Raw genomic sequence first — 22,692 nt, 5'->3', positions numbered from 1 at the left:
TTTTAAGCCCATTTTTCACAGAAATTTAATGAAATGGGAAAGAATTTGTTCTGAAAATTATCTTTCTTTATCTTTCTTTTCTTTACTTCTTTATCTTTCTCCTTTTCCTTTCTTTTTAAACAACAAACCTGAAAGTCTCTCTGTATGGATGTTTGGATCTCTGTGACGCGCATAGCGCGTAGACCGTTCAGCCGATTTTCATGAAATTTGACACACAATTAGTTTGAAGCATGGGAGTGTGCACCTCGAAGCGATTTTTCGAAAATTCGATTTTATTAATTTTCTATTAAAATTTTAATCCCTTTTTCACATAATCTTTACTAATAATAAAGCTAAAAGTCTCTTTGTCTATAGGATGTCTGGATGTCTGAATCTCTGTGACGCGCATAGCGCTTAGACTGTTCGGCCGATTTTCATGAAATTTGGCAAAGTTAGTTTGTATCATGGGGGTGTGAACCTCGAAGCGATTTTTCGAAAATTCGATGTGGTTCTTTTTCTATTCCGATTTTAGGAACAAAATTATCATAAGATGGACGAGATTACCATAACGTGGAACCATAACATGGGCATAAGCCAATTGGCGATAAAATTCACCATACATTTTTTGTAAATATACAGGCGGACCAAAAGACCTTTTAATTTTCTATTACGGGCAAAGCCGTGCGGGTACCACTAGTACTGGAATAAAGGCTTGATTTTTTTCATATCCAGATAGCCGATGCCTATTCCCTATTGCAGTTACTTATATGACGGGATGCCCCCCTCTCAAAAAGAAATTCACTCCACTCAAATTATGGGGGGTGGTTAAAAACGCGAAAGTTTTCCAAAAACAAACCTTAAAATTTTGAAGTCTGCGCCACCCGCCCCACTACCCCCCCCCTGTAGGCCACACCGCTTCTGATCTTATTCGAATAAAATGCTTGAATTTTTTTATCCAGATGGCCGATGCTTGTTCTGTTTCAAAGTAACTTATTTAAGGGGATACCCCCCCTTAGATTGAACCCCTCTCAAATTACGGGGGAAGGGGGCTCCCCCCAAAAAACATAAGTACTATTTTTTTTTTCAAAAACAAGCGCTAAAAATTTTAAGTTTGAACCAACCTCTCCACTGACCGCGCCCCCCCCCCCCCCCATAGACCACACTGCTTCTGATCTTATTGGAATAAAGTGCTTGAATTTTTTTTATCCAGACGGCTTATGCATGTTCTCTTTCAGAGTAACTTGCGTAAAGGGATACAACCGTTTAAATAGAAACCCCCGCAAATTACGGGGAGTTCCCCCACCCCCAAAAAATTCATTAAAACACGAAAATTTTTAAAAAACAAACCTTAAAAATTCGAAGTTTGCGCACCCCCCCCACTACCCCCCCCCGGAGGTCACACTGCTTCTGATCTTATTAGAATAAAATGTTTGAATTTTTTTTATCCAGGTGGCCAATGCCTGTTCTGTTTCAGAGTAACTAAAGTAAGGAGATACCTCCCTTAAATAGAAACTGCCCTCAAGTTATGGGGGGTGGAGGATTCTCCCCCCCAAAACATTGTAAACGCTAAAATTTTTCAAAAACAAGCCCTAAAAATTTTACGCCACCCGCTATACTGACCACGCCCCCCCCCCCCCCCCGTAGACCACACTGCTTCTGGTTTTATTGGAATAAAATGCTTGAATTTTTTAAATCCAGATGGCTGATGCATGGTCTGTTTCTGAGTAACTTACGTAAGGGGATACCCCTCCTTAAATAAGAAAGTCCCTAATATTCTGGGGGGCTCCCCCACCTTCAAAAACCTATTAAAAACACGAAAATTTTTCAAAAACAAACCTTTTAAATTTGAAGTCGGCGCCACGGACCCCATTAGTCTGGATCACCGGAAAATCCGGCTCGATCGATTTGACCGATTTCCCTTTACATTTAAAGAGCGATCGTCAAAATTCCATAATAATTATTTATTTAACCCTCTCACGGGCAAGACCGTGTTATGTCGTTGATTGAGTTCCCTTTTCTTCGCAATGCAACTTTGAATCAATTTGTTTTACTCGATAGGGAAAAAATTGAACTGTCACAGGAGAAGATTACAGACTTTGTAGACATGTTTACTGTTTATTTGTAATTCTATGTGTTTCCTTTTAAGGTGATTTTCAGTGAGTATGTTTTATTTTGTTTTGTTTTTTTCATTCTCCGGATTTTCGATATTCCGGAATGGGTCGGATTCCAATTAATTCGAATTGTCGAGGTTCTACTGTAATGCCCCCCCCCCCCAAAAAAAAAAAAAAAAATTCAAAAATATTATTACATTTTCTCATGGTTTCGATACTTTTTTTGTATTTTTCAAGCAAACGTTCAAAATTTTCCCCGCGGTGTGGGGGGGGGGGGAGCGGGTCCTGACCTGCATGACCCCTCTTTGTATCTGCAATTGACATACACTTGGACATAAAAATATACATCTGTACACCAATATACTCGGGATAACAAGTTACACTTATATACTCGTATATAAACGTATTTACTTGTGTTTGCACGGACTTTGATGTACATACACGTGGCAAATACAAAATTAGTGTGTAAACGTGTATACTCCGATTAACACGTTTACGCACATACTCGTATATACACGTACTTACTCGTATATACACGCATTAACTCGTGTATGCACCATAAATATGTATTTTAACTTACAAATACAAATGTACGTCTGTACACGAGTATACTCGGGTTAAACATGTATCTACACGCATATTCTCGTCTGTACACGTACATACTCGAAAACACAAGTATTTTTTCTTATATGCACGCATGAATATATATATATATATATACACGTTTAAAAGCTAATTTACCTCTGTACACGAGTACACTTGGGGTAACACGTATCTATACGCATATTCTCGTGTGTACAAGTACACACTCGTATATACACGTATTTACTCGTGCAAAAATGCATAAATATGCATATACGCGTAGAAATACAAATGTACCATTGTACACGAGTATACTCAGATTAAACACGTATCTATACATCTTTTCTCGTGTGGAATCGCACTTACTCGTTTGTACACGTATTTTCTCGTATATGCATGCATAAATATGTATATGAACGTTTAAATACAAATTTACCTTTGTACGCGAGTTTAGTCGGGTTAACGCGTATCCATACACAAATTCTAGTATGTACACGAACATACTCGTATATACAAGTATTTACTCGTGTTTGCACACATAAATAAGTATACAGGATGTATCAGTACAGCGTTTACATACTTTCAGGGCAGATACAGTGCACCTAGATGCGATAGTGACGACACAAAGCGTAAGACAGGGCACGATTAAGAGGAGAAAACATGTTTATTATTTTTAATACAGCAAAAATACTGGTAAGATTTATCTGGTGCATACAACAGATGTTGCTACGTAAACCGAAGCATCAGATGACGGTGCATGCGCACACGTGGTTTTTGTTCCACCAGGAAGTCCGGGACCCGCCCGGTATTTTTGCTAAATTTCGATATTACGGGCGGGGTCGTAATTTCGAACACCTTCTTTGATGATGATCGTTGGCCCCTTAATTTTCTTTTCCCTTAGTTTTTTGCTGTACTAAAGATTCTGAACATGTTCTCTTCTCTTATTCGTGTTTTGTCTTTTTGGTGATTGGTGTTGTCACTACCGCGCCAGGAAAGTGTTTCCGATCATGCATTGCTATGTGTTTCCCCTCGTCTAGGTGTACTCTATCTGCCCTGAAAGTCTGTAAACGCTGTACTGATAAACATTGTGTACACTTAGAAGTTTGAATATAAATCCGTGCATTAATAGACTCGGGAAATACGGATTTATACGTAAAATTTCGTGTTTACACTTACGAACTCGTATATACACGTATTTACTTCTGTTTGCACGTAGAGATACAAAATTCCTGTAGACACGAATATACTCAAGTTAACACGTACAGCTCCGTATATACACGTACACACTCGTATATACACGTACTTACTCGTATATACACGTACTTACTCGTATATACACGTACTTACTCGTATATACACGTACTAACTCTTGTATGCACGCATAAATATGTATTTTAACCAAAAATACAAATGTACCTCTCTACTCGACTTTACTCGGGTTAAACACGTATCTATACGCATATTCTTGTGTGTGCACGTACATACTCGTATATACTTGTATTTTCTCATGTATGCACGCATAAAAATGTATATGCAATCTTAAATACAAATGTACCTCTACACACGAGTATACTCGGTGTAACATTTATCTATACGCATATACTCGTGTGAATACTTACATACTCGTATTCTCTTATATGAACGCATAAATATGTATATACAAAGCAAATTTCTCTGTACACGAGTATATTTGGGGTAACAAGTATCTATACACATATTCTCTCGTGTGTTCACGTACATACTCGTTTATACACACATTTATTTATATATAAACGCACAAATATGCATATACACATAGAAATACAAATGTACCATTCTACACTAGTATACTCGGGCTAAAAAAAAAAACCTAGACATCTATTCTTGCTTGTACACAAACTTACTCGAATATACACGTATTTTCTCGTATATGCATGTATAAATATGTATATATACGTTTAAATACAAATTTACCTCTGTACACGAGTATACTCGGACTAACACGTATCCATACGTATATTCCTTTGTGTACACGTATATACTCGTGTATACATGTATTTACTCGTGTATGCACAAATAAATTTGTACATACACTCAGAAATTAAACATATCTCCGTGCACGAATATACTCGGGATAACACGTATTTATACGTATAAACTCGTGTTTACAAATATGTATGGTATATACGAATATTTACTTGTGTTCACACGTACTTGTAGGTATATACACGTAGAAATACAAAATTCCTGTATACACCAATATCGTCGAGTCAACACGTATATACACGTATATGCACAAAAATACTCGTATATACACGTACTTACTCGTATATACACGTATAACTCGTGTATGCACGCATAAATATGTATTTTAACGTACAAGTACAAATTTACCTCTGCACACGAGTATACTCGGGTTAAACACGTATCTATACGCATAATCTAGTGCGTACATGAACTTACTCGTATATACTTGTCTTTTCTCGTATATGCACGCATAAAAGTGCATGTACTAGATTAAATACGAATTCACCTCTGTGCACGAGTATACTCGGGTTAACACGAATCTATATGCATATTCTCGTGTGTACTCGAACATACTTGTATATACACGTACTTTCTCGTATATGCACGCTTAAATATGTATATAAACGTAGAAATACAAATGTACCTCTTTACACGAGTATACTCGGGGTAACACATATCTATACGCATATTCTCATGTGTACACGCATATACACGTATCTTCGCTTATGTGCACGCATAAATATGTATATACACAATTAAAAGCAAATTTACCTCTGTACACGAGTATACTCGGGGAAACACGTATCTATACGCATAATCGTGTGTACACGTACATACTCGTATATACACGTATTTATTCGTTTATAAACGAATAAATATGCACATACACGTAGAAATACAAATGTGCCATGTTACACGAGTATACTCGGGTTAAACACGTATCTATAAGCCTCTTATCATGTGTGCACGTACTTACTCGTATATACACGCATTTTCTCGTATATGCCTGCATAAATATGTATATACACGTTTAAATAGAAATTTACCTCTGTACACGAGTATACTCGGGTTAACACGTATCTATATGCATATTCTCGTGTGTACTCGAACATACTTGTATATACACGTACTTTCTCGTATATGCACGCTTAAATACGTATATAAACGTAGAAATACAAATGTACCCCTTTACACGAGTATATTCGGGGTAACACATATCTATACGCATATTCTCATGTGTACACGTATATACACGCATCTTCGCTTATGTGCACGCATAAGTATGTATATACACAATTAAAAGCAAATTTACCTCTGTACACGAGTATACTCGGGGAAACACGTATCTATACGCATAATCGTGTGTACACGTACATACTCGTATATACACGTATTTACTCGTTTATAAACGCATAAATATGTACATACACGTAGAAATACAAATGTGCCATGTTACACGAGTATACTCGGGTTAAACACGTATCTATAAGCCTATTATCATGTACTTACTCGTTTACCATTCTTTCTCATTATACCTTACTTACTCGTTATACCATTGCACGTACTTACTCGTATATACACGTATTTTCTCGTATATACCTGCATAAATATGTATATACACGTTGAAATAGAAATTTACCTCTGTACACGAGTATACTCGGGGCAACACGAATGTATAAGCATATTCTCGTGTGTACATGAACATACTTGTATATACACGTACCTTCTCGTATATGCACGCTTAAATATGTATATAAACGTAGAAATACAAATGTACCTGTTTACACGAGTATACTCGGAGTAACACGTATCTATACACATATTCTCATGTGTACACGTACATACACGTATCTTAGCTTGAGTGTACGCATAAATATGTATATACACAATTAAAAGCAAATTTACCTCTATACACGAGTATACTCGGGGTAACACGTATCTATACGCATAATCGTGTGTACACGTACATACTCGTATATACACGTATTTACTCGCTTATAAACGCATAAATATGCACATACACGTAGAAATACAAATGTGCCATCTTACACGAGTATCCTCGGGTTAAACACGTATCTATAAGCCTATTGTCGTGTGTGCACGTACTCACTCGTATATAAACGTATTTTCTCGTATATGCCTGCATAAATATGTATACACACGTTTAAATAGAAATTTACCTCTGTACACGAGTATACTCGGGTTAACACGTATCTATATGCATATTCTCGTGTGTACTCGAACATACTTGTATATACACGTACTTTCTCGTATATGCACGCTTAAATACGTATATAAACGTAGAAATACAAATGTACCCCTTTACACGAGTATATTCGGGGTAACACATATCTATACGCATATTCTCATGTGTACACGTATATACACGCATCTTCGCTTATGTGCACGCATAAGTATGTATATACACAATTAAAAGCAAATTTACCTCTGTACACGAGTATACTCGGGGAAACACGTATCTATACGCATAATCGTGTGTACACGTACATACTCGTATATACACGTATTTACTCGTTTATAAACGCATAAATATGTACATACACGTAGAAATACAAATGTGCCATGTTACACGAGTATACTCGGGTTAAACACGTATCTATAAGCCTATTATCATGTACTTACTCGTTTACCATTCTTTCTCATTATACCTTACTTACTCGTTATACCATTGCACGTACTTACTCGTATATACACGTATTTTCTCGTATATGCCTGCATAAATATGTATATACACGTTTAAATAGAAATTTACCTCTGTACACGAGTATACTCGGGGCAACACGAATGTATAAGCATATTCTCGTGTGTACATGAACATACTTGTATATACACGTACCTTCTCGTATATGCACGCTTAAATATGTATATAAACGTAGAAATACAAATGTACCTCTTTACACGAGTATACTCGGAGTAACACGTATCTATACACATATTCTCATGTGTACACGTACATACACGTATCTTAGCTTGTGTGTACGCATAAATATGTATATACACAATTAAAAGTAAATTTACCTCTATACACGAGTATACTCGGGGTAACACTATCTATACGCATAATCGTGTGTACACGTACATACTCGTATATACACGTATTTACTCGCTTATAAACGCATAAATATGCACATACACGTAGAAATACAAATGTGCCATCTTACACGAGTATCCTCGGATTAAACACGTATCTATAAGCCTATTGTCGTGTGTGCACGTACTCACTCGTATATAAACGTATTTTCTCGTATATGCCTGCATAAATATGTATATACACGTTTAAATAGAAATGTACCTCTTTACACGAGTAAATTCGGGGTAACACATATCTATAAGCATATTCTCGTGTGTGCACGAACATACTTGTATATACACGTACTTTCTCGTATACGCACGCTGGAATATGACGTAGAAATACAAATGTACCATTTTACACGAGTATACTCGGGGTAACACGTATCTAAACGCATATTCTTATGTGTACACGTACATACTCTTATATACACGTACATACTCGTATATACACGTATTTACTGGTGTATGCACACATAAATATGTATATTTACTTAAAATTTCAAATATACCTCCGTACACGAACATACGCGGGATAACATGTTTATATACGTATATACCCGCACGTAGTCATATGTACACGCATTAACTCGTGTATGCTTGCATAAATATATATATACACGTAGAAATACAAATGTGCCTCTGTTCATGTGATATTTATATTTTACGAATGTAATCTGAATTAAAAAAGTAATCAAATTAATTTGATTACTTTTAATCTGATTACTTTTAGTCTGATTGAATTCAATCTGATTAATTTAATCTGAACTAAATCAATCTGAACTAAATTAGTTTTTTTAGTCAACTAACGAGTTAATTTAAACTAACGTTAATCTTCGTCTTCAATTGAATTAAATTTTTAAAATATTAGTCTGAACTAAATGGGAGTCAGATTACTTTAGTCAACTTATCAATCAATTACAAATTTAGTTGATTTTTTTAGTTGATGCCCAACACTGACACCACAAAGTAATCTGGAATCAGTAGATCAAAAAATGTAGATTATCCACACTAACAGAAAAATTTAAAACTTGGATCTTATATTTTAGTCAATTAAAGGAACGGTTACAAAAAACAGCCAAAGCAATAGTTCATTAGGGTGGGTCAATTTTAACTTTTTTTAAAATTCGAAATTTGCATGTTGTGGGAAAAGTTGTGCATTGCTATAAAAAGGTGGTAAAACATATTTTGAATTCAAAAATACAGAAAATCTTCTGGAACACCAAACATAGGATCACAGACAGATTTTCTAGTCTTTCAATTTTGTTACAGTGACTAATATTTCTGTTGCATGCCAATGAACTACTTTACGCCATTTGCTATGGCATCTAGATGGAAATTCTAAAGGCCTTTTCAATCATTGTGATCCTAAAAAGGAAATTCCTGGACGCATGTGAGTTTCTGCCAGTTGTGAAGTTTAGAAAATTGCTGTTGATCTGCCCATCGAAACACAGTAAATGCAGGTGCACTTTGTCATGAAACGTTGCCCACTGATCACCAGGAGGACTCATAATAGTGGCTTGCAACAGCAAATAGGGTGCTTTGTCTATACAGGGTGTGTCACAATACTCTTCGGGACTTGGAAGGCGTATTAAAAACAACCATAGGGGAGACTATTGTACCTTGGACCAGTTCTAAAACTTTTTGGTTTTCAAAAAAAGAATGTGTGATTTTTATGGTTTTCAGTCATTAAAACTTAACTTCAAGCCTTTTTTTCTCAAGTAAAAAAATATTTCGGATTATAAAAATATATTTTTCTTTTTTTGTATATTTTTAACAAATTTTGTGTACTTTGGTCCATGGTAAATGATGCTCGTGTACCTTGAGACAGATCTCTTGTACTTGCTTAACTGCATAACTTACGTTGTATTCAAGTTTATTGGACCCACTTTCATTCAACTTTCTTAAATGCCTAGTAATGGTTGACCTGCTCACTTTGAATACTTTTTCGGCCTCTCCAAAAGTCATTTTTTTTTGTCCGGATCATTACTTCTTTCTGCTTCAATAGCATTTTGCAATGCCTCAACATCTACTGGATCCCTCTTTATTCCAGTTTTACTTCGAGGCATGATGAAATCCTCCCTAAAAAAAAACAATCACTACAACCTATTGTAACTATTGTACCTTGATCCAGTGGTTCGAAGTACAAGATGGAGCTTGGTTTCAAGGTACACAAGGGTGCATGCTTATACAAAAGTGACTACCCTAACCTAACAGCTACGTAAAAAGTAAGGACTAAATGTTGAATGCACTTACCGTGAGAAAGGCAATAGATCTAATGGTCAATCAGTTGGGTAACACTATTCTTTAAAAAGTCCAATTTCATTTAAGTAACACTGGAATTATTTACTTTTGTTTGCACAAATCACAGAACAATCACTGTCCACATAAAAGCTGGAGTTTCAACCTACAACTCACTCTGGCAGGTGGAGAGACTGTCATGACTGATATAGTATCGTGATTCCTCACTAGGTAAAAGCGCTAGCTGATTGGAGTGCAAGGCGCAAGGAAACCATGGTCAAGGTACAACAGTCTCCCCTACTACCAATATAGCAACAACGTTGACTTCACTGGATGAAGAAACTAAAAGTTTTATTTCCTAAATGTTCGATATGTGAACCTTTCGTAAAACAGCAGATATCAAGTCTAAAGTATAATTATTGTTTCACTCATTGTAACATGTCGCTATCAATGGAAATAAATGCGGTAGTAAATCTTATAAATCCTGTTGCACATGGGACGCAAACACACGATCTTTGATGTAACTTCAAATAAATAAATAAATAAATAAATAAATCGGGAAAGGGTTGGCCCATCTTGTCGCACGACCATTGATCGTGACATGTTACAGCAAGTGAGGCAAGAATTGGATTTTAGGTTTGATATCTGCCACATTATGAATTGAACATTTTGGAAACAAAACTTGCAGTTTCTTTCTCCGGTGAAATCAAAGTGATTGCTATATTGGTAGGAAGTTGTGACGCAATGTATTGTATATTGGTACACAAAAGTACCATTAATACAGAAACACCAGTATGTAATGTTATTATCAAAAAAGGAAAAGATTAAAATGACTTTAATTTTGTAAATGCATTAAATAAACATTCAGCTTCAAAAGGTAAAAGCATAAAAATTGTGTAAATATTAGTAATTTCATTGATGCATCAGAATGTTAAATACCATACAATATCAGAGTAATTTTTTTCTTTACCAAATATTCTTAATGTGGAACTATTTTCGCTACAATCGACTAAAACAATTTGTGCTTGGAGATTTAGATTTTTTTCTTTTCATATTTGTCGAAATTTAAAAGACCTGACGGGGGCCTGGACATATTTTGACTCTTCAAACATTTTTAAAACAAAAAATTGATACCAATACACAACTTTCCCTACCAAATGGCTATTTCGAATAAAAAAAATAAAAAAAGGATAAAAATCGACCCACCCTAGTGTTGTTCGTAGTTCACAGGCCTTCAAAATTCCCCAAAATTTTAATCCCTCCTTTTTAGAGCCAATGTGAATCACTTAGAAGGACAATTAGGTGTTTCTATTTTTCTAAACAATCAGACTATCATCCTTAACTATTAAAACATCTATTATCTTGATTTTTTAGGGAGACATTTAAAAGTTCAAAATAAAAGAAGTCATATATGGTCATAATATCCCAAGTTCCAACCTTTCCTATACTACCAGTTTTGTGTGTAGTTTCGTCCAATCATTAAGTGATTTGATGCGACATAGAAATAGACGCATTATGACTCGTACTCGTAATAACAGGTAAGTTTTCAATGTCTTCCAAAGCTTGCTTTTGTTAAAATTACTTGCTTCCCCACCCCAAACAGGTAGAAAAAAACCTTGTTACAGCTCTGAAATGATATAATAGCAACATTCTTGTATTTAACTTAAAAGATTAACTAGAGGTGTTAATTTTTCTATGATCTATTACTTCTTACAGGCTTTGTAGTCTAGAAATCATAAAAGTTTTATTATGGCGAAATGTTTCCTTAAGTTTTCCCACAGGCAAAATGTGAGTTGAAACGACAATAAACATATCTTCTATATGTTATTCAAGCCTCATGACATACTGGGTACAATCAAATATTCGGCAATTAAATCTACCATTTAGTTTCATTTGGGGAAAGAAAATATCGCCATAATTACTGCAACTCATTTGTTGAGTGCGTAATGTCTTTCTTTCTAATGAAGAAGTAGGTGGGATCGTCAGGCGTCATTATAGCCTTGAACTCAATCAATAAATTTATGTAAATGGATAGTGAAAAAAAGGGGGTGGGAAAGGAAGAAAGACATTCTTGCCATATAATTTTAATCGTATATTTCTTATATTTTTTCTAACATCTTGCTCACTTAATTAAATAGAATTGATTTAAATTGAATTTAATCTTGTTTTTGATTTTTTAAGGTATCTCTGACTTTTTAAATGTCATCAAGTAACAAGCTATAATTAGTAATATACATATATTTAAAGTAAATGTAGTTTTTGTTTTAGTGGAAGAAAGCTTCTGCAATTGATTTCTGTTAAGCAATTCATATCTTGAAGTAATATAAAAATGATTCTTCATTGTTTCCACATCCTTTTGTGAGACTGCAGTTTAAATAACTTTTTTTTTCACTAGCGTTGGAATCATGGCCGCCAAGATGAAATGTGGTCTACCATTTAGCCTAACTCTCCTAAACATGGGTAGCAAAAATTACACTGGTTCACAAAAAAATAAAGTTGTCTCTATCACGAACAAAAATAATCTAGTACAACCGGTTTGAGGTCGAATAACGAGAATGGGGTACCAGTATTTTTTGTTAGATCTTGATTCTAAGATATACAGAGGGTGGCCAAACTATTATGACCACTTGGCACTTTTACTCAGATTGATTATAACTACTCGTTTTTGTCGCTGGAGGGTAATCAGCATCAGCCAAACGACAGCACTTGGGAAGTGTTTGAAAACAACAGTTATTAATGCCTTCAAAGAGTGGATTACGAAGCCAAAAAGCCCGATCTTAATCTCCGACTTGTAGTCGTGACTGGCTACTGAATGCTCGAGCAGAAAGGAGACTTTCCAGAGCTGTCCAGTCAAACAAAATAGCAACAATACTTCAAATTGTTGCAAGGAACCTTCATCTAGGAACAACTACAAAGGTTCCTGAACAAACTGTTTGCTGTACTTTACACCATGCAGGGTATGGAAGCCGATGACCGATTCGAAAGTCTGTACTATCTACCTTGAACGAAAGCAAACGTCTCCAGTTAGCGAAGGAGTGCAAGTACTGGACAGATGATTGGTACGGGTCGTGTGGTACAATGAATCCCATTTTCTATTGCACCATGAAAGGGGCAAGATATATAGAGAAAACAGCAACCCCATTGCACTGCCACAATAAAGTCAAGCTTGTGGAAGAATTACGATTTGGAGGATGTTTCCCTGTCATTATAAGGACACTTTGATGTGTAGAAAAACATTTAACTGCCCAAGGACATTTAATACGTTATAGCAAATCAAATAGGGTAAACTACACTGTTAAAAAAAATGTATTCAAAAATGAAACTCTGAATGTATTCATTTTTTTTGAATACAATTGATTCAAAAATGAGTAAATGTGGCATCAAATACAAACATACGAGAAATACGAGTCATCATATACGAACATACCCAAGTCATCATATAAGAATACAACACATTATCAAACACTAATTCATGAATAAAGATGCATACAATCATTTAATACTGCAGCTAACGTTTCAAGAACATGGTTTAATAAATATTCATGTATAAATGGGAAATATAATAAGCGTGACTTCCAAGAATAAAACTCGCGAGCTTCGAACTCTTTTCTTATTGCGCATGCTACGCGTCGCTCAAGAGCGTGAACAAGTGTCGACAATGTTCATACGCTTTCGGCGCGTTTTTCGTGCTGTCTTGCGGAGCGATCGAGATGGCTGATCTGTTCCTCAAGAAAAAACTAGAAGATTGGAAATTGGAAGAGTTTTCATCGAACTTTGAAAGTAAGTTTTACTTTTGTTATCATAGTAAGGATAATAAATGAAGGGTTGTATCTAAATTACCCAAAAATTACTTGCCTAAATTGCTCGATAGCACATTCAACATCCGACTGTGCTCGGAACATATTTTTAAACATTATATTTTATGTGGATATATATGTTTTCAAACTGTGAAAGAAAGTTCATAACGAGCTTCGTAACCTTTATTATCGTAGTAAGGATAATAATTGAAGGGTTGTATCTAAATTACCCAAAAATTACTTGCCTAAATTGCTCGATAGAACATTCAACATCCGACTGTTCTCGGAACATTTTTTAAACGTTATATTTTATGTAGATATGTTTTCAAACTGTGAAAGAAAAGTTCATAACGAGTTTCGTAAATTTTATTATTTATATTTTACTCTTCAAATTTGAAAAAAAAAAAAAAAAAAAAAGCGAAAGCAACATCTTGCACAAACAGCTATGGAAGAAATTAGGTTCTCATCAAGCATAAATCGTTGCATGAATACATTTTTGGAACACTTGTGTGTTTCACTGCAAAAATATTTTTTCTTTCAAAATACCACTAATGTAAAAACCTTTTTGCCGAAAAGTAACAAGAAATACAGATTTGAATTCAACATATTTCAGTGAACATATTAATCATTTATCGTTACATAACTATTGATAAGATTTCCAAATCTTTAGTATGATTCACTCGGCCATGCACAGACTTGCTAGATTTTAGTAATGTTCAATCGGGTCGAGGGAATGCCCCCCCCCCCCCCCCGCAATCCTAAGCTTTGCTCCCTCGCGTAAATAAATAAAACGCGTATCTGCTTGTCAAATTTTGCTGAAATTAGTGGTGATGAAATTTAAAATTTAATTCTTAATTTTTATTCAAAACATTCTGTGTAACAAGAATACAAAATGTATCAAAATGGAAAACAAACTCTAAAAAATATTAAACTAAACAATTTAAATATCAAATAACCCTTTTAAAAAATATTTAAAAGTTCAGTTTAAATACAAAACGAAGGAATTAGGGGCAAAAATAACTACAACTATAACAGCAGTAGGATATTTATTCATTCCACTTGATAATAAGTTCTCCATAACGAGACTATATTTGCTTACAATATGAAAAATTAATACCGTAATGTTAAATTGACAAGCAAACTATTAAGTTACTCCTATAAATTAATACATAGTTAGCAATTAAAAACATTATATACTCAATTATTATGGATAGGAATTGCATTTACATGTAAGAGCTGAGAGAGAGAGAGAAATGCTTTTCTCTAACAGTTTTAAAGTAAACTTCACATTTTTACAATAATTTTTGATTATTAATCATGCATTGTATCATTAACAAATACATCATGAGTTACTTGTATAAATTATGAAATGCATGGTGAACAATAATAAACAATATTGAAGGATTACTTAGGGATAATGTTAGTATTTACATGTAAGACCATGGTGCTTCCCGCCATTGAGAAGCTTCATACTCTTTGTGAAAATAGAACTTCGTTTTTAAAGAAAATTTTACATTTTTACAGAAACTTGAGAGACATCAATGCTGCATTGTGCAATTTACAAATAAACTGTTAAATACTTCTAAAAAATTGATAAATGCATGGTGAGATATAAAAAACGTCATACATACATTGGTTTTGGATAAAAGTTGCATTTACATAAAAGAACCGAGATGTTTTTCACCTCCTGTGAAAAAGATCTTCATTTTTTGAATGATGCATTATGCAATTTACAAAAAAACCTTTCACTGCGTCTATAAGTTATGAAATGCACAGTAAGCAATAATTTATAAATAGTACTGCATCACATACGGTCAGGGTTTCCGCTATAGTCGCATTTTTCGCAGAATGCAAAAAGACTTTCCCAATTGCGAAAATGAAGCAAGGCATTTTCGCTTTTCTGCTCAAACATTTTGCCGAGTGTCAGACACCCCCCCCCCCCCAAAAAAAAAGAGGTGGGAAGAAAGGGAGCTAAGATTTTTCAATTACTATGAAGTTTAACAATACTTAGTCTTAATGGGGATTATGTCCCACCGATAAATGTTTTACTGTGGGAAGGGGACTTGGGCCATTTTAAGAATCAACATTGTGTTCTTTCGATGGTAAGTATCATTCTTTACTATTATTATTTCAAACTTAAAAAATTTATAGTAAGTGCTACATTTGTTGAGAAACGTTAGGTTAAATTTGAAACTCAATTATCAACTGCAAATGAAACACTTAAGGCATCTAAGAAGAAATGCAAACATATTCATTCCCCAAAAGATTTTAGCATTTTGCTAAAGCTTTTTTCGCCATTTTAGCTTTTTTGCTAAAGAACTTTTGAACTCAGCTTAAACCCTGCATACGGTGAGCCATAACAGTCATTCTACGGTGAGCAATAACTATTTTACAATCACATATTTATATTATCTTTGTGTTTCATAATTTTGAAGTGCACAGTGAGCAAAAACTTTTTTACAACAGAATATTACAACTCTAATTACAAAATGTACGGGGAAAAACATTTTTTCAATTCTATATTACATACGGTGAGCAATAACTACAGTCGGACCTCCATATATCGAACTTCCACATATCGAAATTTTCTATGTATCGAAATCCCAGCAAATTTCTTTGTTCATTACATAGAAAAGTTGTTTCTATATATCGAAAAAATCTCTATATATTAGAGATGTACCGAGTAGCACTTTGGCCGAGTACCGAGTACTCGGCTTTTTATTACTCGGCCGAGTACCGAGTTACCGAGTACTTGGCCTTTCACTACTCGGCCGAGTTCCAAGTACCAATTATGTTTTAAGAAGAACCACCGACACACATGTGATGAATTTTGAACTTATTGAAATAGTAGTATAAACCTCCTTGTCCATATAATAGTTTTTAAAACTAAATTCCCGCTGAAATTTAATTACGCATTATATATATATACAATTTTGTTTGTGTCAAAAATTTTACAAAAAAATAATTTTTTAAATTAAAAATAAATAAATAAAAGGTATGATTAATCAAGTTGGAATTAAAACAAAGTACAGTAAAATCCCTCTAATGCGGACACTAACAGGACAAATTTTTTGTCCGCAATAGAGAGGTGTCAGCAGGACAGGGGTTAAATAATGTTATTTGCATTGGAACTGGGGAATTAAAAATTGTCCGCATAAGAGGGGTGTCCGCCTTTGAGGGGTGTCCGTTAGGAGGGGTTTCACTGTATACCAATCAATTATAGTTCTAATCTGCCAAACATAAATAATTTTTAAAAGCAGATAAAACAAATGTGCAGGAACACTCCAGACACATGTTTCTGCCCCCCCCCCACCCCGTTACAAGGAACGTCTTTTTCAGTGCATAATATGTGAGCTAAAGAATGTAAAGACATTCAACAAAAAAATACGACTTTTGTCGGATGCCTTTAAATCTACGAGCCCCCATTTTGTGCATTGAAAAAGGAATTCCTTGTAATGCCAAAACACGTGTCTGCAGAGTTCCTGCACTGTACTTTTAAGGTTGTTTTATTTTTTAAGCAAAGGTATTTTCACATTTTTTATAACTAATTTTTGTTTGCAGCAAAAATCCATTTTTAATATAAAAATTCCATATTTTCTATACTTACATTTTTTGCGTAATTTTTAATAAATAAGTTTTATTAACTTTGCCGACATTAAAATAAAGATTTATTCCATTGAAGCATTACAAACTTCATTATTCTCAAAATTTAAATTTGACTTATAAATTTTAATTGTAAATGATTGCAGAATATAATGCTTGCTCTTTTTTTTTTATAAATTTTAGTATCTGTCTTGGACAATATTCAATTTTTTGCAACTACTTGGTATTAGCCGAGTATCTGATCAGAATTTGACCGAGTACCGAGTACTCGGCAAATTGGCCGAGTAGGCCTAGTACCGAGTAGTTACCGAGTACTCGGTACGTCTCTAAACCAAAGCTTATGAAGTCATGTAATTTCAGCATTAATTATGAAATAAAAATGGATTTGTGCTGAAAAGAAGAAAACAAAATGCAGTGTTAAATTGCACAAATTTGCAAATTTTTATAAATTAGTTTATTGCAAATATGCATTTTAATGTTATCTTTTTTCTTTTGTTATAATCGTGTTTACCTTTTTAAGATTAATTTACAATATTTTTTCTATGAAGTTAGCATTGAGTAAGAACACTATAAAAAATAACTCTTTCCAAACCAAAATATTATTTTAAAACACATAATAGAAATAAAACTATTACTATTTCGATTGTTAAGAATATTGGACCAACACATTTTTTCATGATTTATCTAGTCCTCTTTTTTTTTTTTTTTTAATCCCCGGAGAGAACGGATGTCATGCATCTCTCCTGGCAACTTTTGTACCTACTTTTCTTGCATATGTACTTCATTTTGCATTCAATTTTTTAATTTCTTAAATTTTCTTTTTTAGCGAACCTTTCGAGAGATATGGTATCTTCAAGAATTTCATAATCACTCAAACATTATCACATTGCTGAAGGTTGTAAAGGCCAAAAATGACAAAGATATTTATTTAATATTTGATTTTATGGGTAAATATAGGTTTTTATAAGTTGATTGTATCTCAAGATTCATGTTTAATCAGGGTTTGTTGATTTAAATCAGCTTGATTTAAATAGTGATTAAAATCATGATCTAAATCAAGTGATTTTTTTAAAAAAAAATTGATTTAAATCAATTGATTTGTATTAAGTGATTTTTTTTTTTACAAAATCAGTAATTAAAATCAGTTGATTTTACTTTTATAAATTAATTTTGCATTTTTAAAATGTATTGCTCTAAATTTAACTACACTGCATTATACTATCTTAACCTCAACAGGCAAAACTACATAGATCCCTCTTTCTGTGTGTGATGCAGATTTTCACTCTTGTAATATTGCTTTTACTCCAAAATTAGTTTAGAACAAAATAAAAATTTTGAGTTTTTCTTACACGCCATGGCTAATATAGTTCAGAAAAGTAGTTGGTTAACATATTATTTTAGACTAAAAACGTACATGATAATGGAAACCTTATCTTTAAGCAAAGCATTAAACAAAATCACATCTTATCTAAGCATTATAACATATTTTTGAATCTTAAAATTAGAGACGTACCAAGTAGCACTTGGGCCGAGTAGCCGAGTACCCGGCCTTTCACTACTCGGCCGAGTACCGAGTTACCGAGTACTCGGCTTTTCACTACTCGGCCGAGTTACCAAGTACCAATTATGTTCTAAGAAGAACCATCTACACGCATGTGATGAATTTTGAACTTAATGGAATAGTAGTATAGACCTCCTTGTCCATATAATAGTTTTTAAAACTAAATTCCTGCTGAAATTTAATTACGCATTACATAAACAGTTTTGTTTGTCTAAAATTTTACAAAAAAATAATTTTTAAAAATAAATAAAAGGTATGATTAATCAAGTTGGAATTAAGGCAAATTACAGTAAAATCCCTCTAATGTGGACACTAACAGGACAATTTTTTTTGTTCGCAATAGAGCGATGACCGCAGGACAGGGGTTTAAGAATGTTATTTGCATTGGAACTGGGGAATTAAAAATTGTCCGCATAAGAGTGGTGTCTGCCTTTGAGGGGTGTACGTTAGGAGGGTTTTCACTGTATACGAATCAATTATAGTTCTAGTCTGCCGAATATAAATAATTTTTAAAAGCAGATAAAACAAATGTGCAGGAACACTGCAGACACGTGTTTCTGCCCCCCCCCCCCATTACAGGGAATGTCTTTTTCAGTGCATAACATGTGAGCTAAAGAATGTAAAGACATTCAACAAAAAAGTCCGAGTTTTGTCTTTAAATCCACGAGCTCCCATTTTGTGCATTGAAAAAAAAATTCCTTGTAATGCCAAAACATGTGTCTGCAGTATTCCTGCACTGTACTTTCAACGTTGTTTCATTTCCTTTTATTTTTTAAGCAAAAATATTTTTATATTTCTTATAACTAATTTTTGGTTGAAGCAAAAATCCAATTTTAATATAAAAATTCCATATTTTCTATACCATTATATATTTCCATATTTTCTTTTTTGCATAATTTTTAATAAATAAGTTTTATTAACTTTGGAGACATTAAAATAAAGATTTATTCCATTGAAGCATTAGAAACTTCATTATTCTCAAAATTTAAATTTGACTTATAAATTTTAATGGTAAATGATTGCAGAATATAATTCTTGCTCTTTTTTTATAAATTTTAGTATCTGTCTTGGACAATATTCAATTTTTTGCAACTACTCGGTATTGACCGAGTATCTGATCAGAATTTGGCCGAGTACCGAGTACTCGGCAAATTGGCCGAGTAGGCCGAGTACCGAGTAGTTTCCGAGTACTCGGTACGTCTCTACTATATATCGAAATTTTTTTCGAGATACTCGTAGGTTTTTCTCTGCTTTAGACTGTTGGTATCATGAAAAATGAAGCTTAGCGGAGAAAATTATGTTCACTAAAGGTTGCTACAAAACTTGAGGAATCTGGGGTTTAGGAGTGTGTAGTTCGGTCGTTGTTCCGTTCTGGAGTTCTTACATTCCCTCAAGTTTATTTCAAAAATCTTAGTTGTAACCAGTATCACTGTAAAATCAGTTTCAAGCTATCCCTTTTGTCTGTTGAGTATCATTCCTAGTCTTTTTAGCTTCAGTAAAAATCATTCAAGTTAAGTAGATTGATTTTTTACTTTTCACTCGATTCCATTGTCAAAACGAAAATCCCCTAATGTTACAGATCAAGTTGATTTGCCGAAGAATGAAGATGTATGAAGGCGCAAAAATGTAATTTCTGCAAAATTAATATTTTTATTGTTATCTTTCATTTAATGCTCGTTTAAATTATAAATTGGGTTTCATGCACGTTTTAATGATTTAGAAGTTTTTTATGTTAAAATAAGATCGTTTCTATATATCGAATTTTTTCCCGGCAATTTGCTACTTCGATATATGGAGGTCCGACTGTATATTACGATCGCGTATTTACAATAACTTTGTGCAACATAATTACGAATTGCACGGTGAACAAAACCTTTTTCCAACACTATGTTGCATACGGTGAGCAATAAGTTACATATCACGGTGAGCAATAACTTGCATACTACGGTTAGCAATAACTTGAATTGCAACTATTGTCAGAATACGCAGATTCAGTGGCACAGAATCTCGTGTTACAATTTCACGTCTGGGAAAGTTTGAATTCTGGCCTTTAAAAAGCATGAAATAAAAATTAAATTAAAAATTTTAAAAATCGCCTACTGAAAAAAACTTTAAATGAAACTAAAATTAAAAATTTAAAAAACCTCCGACTAAAAAAAACCTTAAATAAAACTAAAATAAAGAACTAAAAATACCCGACTAAAAAATGTTTAAAATAATATATTTATCGGCTTTTGAGGTTTCTGATAAATTGCCTTATAAATAATAGCAGTAATATATCCAAGCGTCGTCGTGTCGTGGGACCAATATGAAAATAAAATATGAAAGAATGAAAAATAATAAAGTAATGAACAGAATGCAGCTAATAATGATAAAGTAGCTATGATATCTAAATACAAGAGTTTGCTCAGCGGTCTATATAACCTACATACCAATATGAAAATAAAATATGAAAGAATGAAAAGTAATAAAGTAAATAACAGAATGCAACTAATAATAATAAACATCAGTTTTTACTTGCAGACAAACATAAAGCAAATTACCCATTTACTATATTATTTTATTTATTTATTTTTTTGCTTTTTTTGAAATGGTTTACTATTTATTTTAAATTAAATTGATAATTATACTTAATATATAGGTAAATTTACTATGTTAAATGAAAATGCATTTACACTTCATAAAATAGTTCAAAAATTTTCTATTTTAAACTTGATGCATCTTTAATCCAAATCGATGCTCTTCTTCGAAGACATTTGGCATTTTTTCATAGGAAAAGCACAACCCAATTACGTCTTTTTTTTTTTTTTTTTTTTGTGAAACTTGTTTTTTATAACAAAATTTAAGAGTTGGGGAATTTATGCGCTCAGGTTTGATTTCCATATCTTATGCATGCGATAGGAAAATATTAAAAGAGTGGACACTTTTATTTTTGAATTTTCTTACTCATTTTAGGAGAAAGGTCTGGACCCCCGTGGCTATGTCACTGGTGTTCTAACAAATATAGTTGATCATATCAACAAAATATATTTGAAAGTGAAACATAATTATTTTTCGCTAAGTAATAATTTTGTTAAACAATGTTGCAATTTTAAAAATTATGCAACATTCGATATCAGGTAAACAATGCAATGCTGAGACGCCTGTCGCATATCTATAAGATGACAGATAATTATTATTGCAGAAAGATTTTTTAAAATCTTTTTCTGCACCTATCTGCCCGATTTTAAGTAGAACAATACAGTTCAATATCGTTAAGTTTTATCATTTTTAGTTAAACGCTTTTCTTAATATTCAATATTTTTTTTGCATATGTTTTTTTATTGATGAGTTTTCTATTCCTTAGGTATGTGAATTACATTTTCGCAAAGAAGACATTCTTCATGAAGCAGAATTCTTCGATGAAAAGTCGATGAGACTTCTAAAGAGTGAACTAAAACATCCTCGTTTAAGAGACAGATCGATTCCTGTATTTTTGCCGGGTAACTGTCCATCTTACCTCCAGCCATCAGTCACACCTGCACGAGAATCTCCTTCTAAAAAACGTAAGAGATTAGAGGAATCTCTCTTTAAAAAAGCTCAAGAGGCAAGTATTATTGCTGACAATGAGTATAAAAACAAAACTCTGTTTTCTACCTTAAAAGAACTGAAGCAATGTTTTCAAGAGCAAAAACTTGATGAATTTTGGACTTACATTCCTAAAGAAGATTCCGTGCTCTTG

Source organism: Uloborus diversus, chromosome 3 (assembly GCF_026930045.1).
Source record: "Uloborus diversus isolate 005 chromosome 3, Udiv.v.3.1, whole genome shotgun sequence".
NCBI lineage: Eukaryota > Metazoa > Arthropoda > Arachnida > Araneae > Uloboridae > Uloborus > Uloborus diversus.
This window is presented reverse-complemented; position numbering follows the sequence as displayed.